Source organism: Lontra canadensis, unplaced genomic scaffold (assembly GCF_010015895.1).
Source record: "Lontra canadensis isolate GAN:19392208 unplaced genomic scaffold, GSC_riverotter_1.0 scaffold38, whole genome shotgun sequence".
Taxonomy (NCBI): Eukaryota; Metazoa; Chordata; class Mammalia; order Carnivora; family Mustelidae; genus Lontra; species Lontra canadensis.
Window position 1 is genome coordinate 8043209 of NW_022631032.1, and position 4374 is coordinate 8047582.

Here is a 4374-nt window from a genome sequence, read left to right on the forward strand (position 1 = left end):
GCATCCCTACTAGGAAGCTCCTGGGCTGACATTGACATATATCAGCCTGAGGCCATTTGCTTATGTCACAATCCCTGTCTCCCCACCGTGTCTCACCATGCTGGGTGGGTGAGATGTGGGGGGTAGTGGCATGGGGTGGGGAGCTGATGGACACTCCATGAGTCCATAGGATCAGCTCCAGAGGAGGGTAAATGCAAAGAGTATCCTGGAGGTTTAGTTATCACTTGTTACATTTTGGGTTATGGGGTGGATTCCAGAAGCTATTTCTCTTTGATGATGTTTTCCCTGCAGCTTGAGCTAGTTGATTTCAGGGTATGTCTTCATGGGCTGAAAGGAGTGGGTATGATTAATTGGAAGCGGACAGACATGATGTTCCTCTCCTTGGGCCTTTTCTGCATTCACTGAACACTTTATGTGATGAACAAAGCACAATGTTTACAAATCATGGCAATACTACATTTAAGGGGAATCTCCATTTGGAGAAAGAATTAAAGGGAAAAAAGATAGGAGTTCACTAAGGCACATCCTTCAGTAGTTATTGAGTTTGTCCATTGCCTCATAGCCACTGCTGATTTTTATGAGGCTTCATGCATATGTCACTCTGAATATATCTTGGCTTTTTTGTAGCATCATGGGGTTTGGCTGAGGCTCAAGCTCAATTTTCTTACTCCCTCCCCACTCCATGCACCTGATGGTCTCTTATCAAGAGGCTGGAGCTCAGGGACACCTGGGTGGCTCAGTCATTAGCATCTGCCTTCGGCTCAGGGAATGATCCCAGGTTCCTGAGATCCAGCCCCACATTGAACTCCCTCCTCAGTGGGAAGACTGCTTCTCCCTTTCCCACACCCCTACTTGTATTCCCTCTCTCACTGTCTCTCTCTGTCAAATAAATAAATAAAATCTCAAAAAAAAAAAAAAATAAAATAAAAGAGGCTGGAACTCCACATGAGAATCTTTAACTCTTCTTTTAAGTAAATACTCAGTATTTCTAGAAATGACCTTATATTTTAGGGGAGAATTTTGCTTTCCATTTTATGCATCTTGCAAAGATTAAAAGAAATTTCATGGTCATACTACCTTATGGTATAAATACTGTCTTATTATTTTTCCAAAAAGAAGCAGAAGTGAGAGCTGAATTTGGCTGTAGGAGTTTATTGCATAATTTATTATCTCTCACTGTGATTATCACCTTTATATTAGGAAAGAACATTCACTGAGTGCTAACTGTGCCAGCCACATATTGATTTTAGATGCCTACAAATGAAAATTCTGGATCATAAGGTATGTGTTTTATTATTTTTTTTTGATGGATTACCACTAAATTGGTTACCTAAATGAATATGCCAGTTTATACTGACACCAGTGATGTATGGGAGACACTTTTCCCCCACATTTTCCCAAACTGAATTTTATCAATATTCCTCTCTATCTTCCAGGCACAGAGGTTTGAGTTTCACTCCTGAATTGATAGTACATTTTAATCATTGGTCTTTGCAAGGATCTTTCTTATTTTAGTTTTTTTAAAAAAAGATTTATTTATTTGCCAGAGAGAGAGAGAAAGAGGGAGAAGCAGGCTCCTTGCTCAGGATCTGAGACTCGACCCCAGAATCCTGGGATCATAATCTGAGCCAAAGGCAGATGCTTAACTGACTCAGCCACCCAGGTGCCCTTAGTTGTTGTTGTTGTTGTTTTTTTAATTTTAAAAATTTTATTGAGATAAAATTCTTATCATTAAAATCACCATTTTAAAGTGAACAATTCAATGGTTTTTAGTATATTCACAAGATTGTGCAACAATCACCACACTCTAATTCCAGAACATTTTCATCACCCCCAAAAAGACACCTGGTACCCATACCCATCACTCTCTATGCCCCCTTCCCACAGCCCCTGGAAATCATTAGTCTACTTTGCATATCAATGGATTTGTCCATTCTGAATATTCCATATAAACAGAATCATATAAGATATAGCTTTTTGTATCTGGCTACTTAGCATAATGTTTTTCAAGGGGCATCCATTTTTTTTTTAAGATTTTAGACACGTTTAAATTTTTTTATTATTATCAATTAGAAGAGGTATCCATGTTTTAGCATGTATCAATATTTCATTTTTTATGACTGAATATTATATGTATGTACCACATTTTATTTATCCATTGATGGACATTTGTGTTTTTTCCACTTTCTGATTATTATGAATAATATTGCTGTGAACATTTGTGTGCAAGTTTTTGTATGAACATATGTTTTCAGTTGTCTTGAGTATATACCTAGAAGTGGAATTGCTGGGTCATATGGTAACTCTGTGTTTAACTTTTTGAGGAACTGCCAAACTATTTCCAAAACAGATGCACCATTTTACATTTTTCCATTCTCATCACCAATATATGAGAGTTAACAATTTCTCTACATCCTCACCAAAACTTGTTATTGTTCTTTTAAAATTATTATTGTTATAGACATCATAGTGGGTATGAAATGAGATCTCAAAATTATATCTGTTTACTCAAGAATTCCAATTATAAGAATCTCTTCCAAAGATATACCGACAAAAAAAAAAAAAAGAATTTCATTCATGGTGTAATATATTTATTACAGCACTATTTTGAGAGCACAAAATTAGAAACAATTTGAATACCCATCAATAGGAAACAGATCAGATAAACTGAAGACATCCACACAGGTGCATCCGCTGTCTAATACAGTTACATAGAAGAATGAAAAAGACCTTTGTTTACTATTTCAAAATGATTTCCAAAATACATTATTGAGTGCAAAAAGCCAGGTGTAGAAATGTGCATGTAATATGCTGCTACTCATTTCAGGAAAGGTCTTAAGTCATTGGTTTATTTTTTCTTATGATATGGAAAAATAAACCACAAGCTTAGTTTTAAGGAAGTGTAGAAACAGGGTTGAGGGGCATATATATCCTAACTTGTAGAACTGACTTTCAAACTACTTAAATATTTTATGGGGTACCTGGGTGGTTCAGTTGGTTAGGTGTCCAACTCAATCTCAGCTCATGTCTTGATCTCAGGGTTGTGAGTTCAAGCCCTGTGTTGGACTCCATGCTGGTGTGAAACCTACTTAAAAAAAAGGAAAAAAAAATAACTTAAATATTTTACATAATTATAAAACAAAATTAAATTAAAAAGTGCAATCCTAAAAAATAAAGCAAAATGAAACAAGTAAATTAAGTGGATGGCACATATGAAGGGAAAATATTTTAAGTTAGTTTGAAGTACAATAATTTGATGATACGTCCTGTGGCTGGGGATGTTAATCCCCAAGGAGAAACAAAACAAAACAAAGCAAAGAGAAATCTTAAACTCTTTCAGTAATCATATTGTTAATATTAGTGTTGGTGTTATTATTCTGGAAGGCATAGGCATGTGAGATTTATTTGTACAGTAAAGCAAATGAGGAATTATGTTGATGTCAGTGAGAATCACAGTTTTGGGCAAGGGGGTAGGGGCATACAGATGGACAACTGCTGAAGTCAAGAAAACTTTTTAGTCATGAATATAAAATTTGTAGTGTGTTTTATCTGAGAAAAAAATGTATTTCTTAACTCCAGTCAATAAAAAGTCCCAGAAACCATGAGTTAATCAGTAGTAATGAGTCCGTTTGTCTCCCAGACTGTGGTCCTGAATATCACTAAAAGGAACCAAGGCTCTTTGGAGAGATGGATGATTCCAGGTCTGGGGCAGGACATGAACAAGACAAATGTGGGTTTAGATCTACGTTTCACAAAACTGAGCAGGTCCTCCCCTCCCCTGATATCAGTTTATTTAGCTTTGCTAGGGGGTATAGGACAGGAAGGACAGCAGGGCAGCGGGGCAGAGTCAGAGTCGGGTGTGACCGCTCAGGTGTGAAGGAATGAGACCAAGTGGGTGGGTGCGGTGATGCTATAGTGCACAGCCTGGGGATCCTTGTTAAGGCCAAGAAAATCATTCCCCCAGTTATATGAGTGCTGGCTGCTCACCAGTCACACCCGAATCTTTCTCTGAGGATTGCTTTCAGTGGAAAGAAGCTGTCTGGGCCAAAATTATGCACCTATTCAGGGAGCAGCCCTGCCCAAATTGGGACTTTAAAGGGCCATCCCAGCTACCAAGAAGGTCTGATTGGATTGGCTGAGGTTTACAGTCGAGACTGTACTATATAGTTTAGCTTTTTCTTCTGCACAACCGTATCTCCCTCACTCCCTAAGACCCCTCTCCAATAGACTTCCTGTGCATAAATCTCCATTTCATAGTCTGTTTCCCAGGGAATCTGGCCCAAGTGAATGAGTATAGGAGCTATTCTGGTTTATAAGCTCCATTCCCTATATGAGCCAATATGTTTTATTTCCTCCCATGGGAACAGCTTCCAG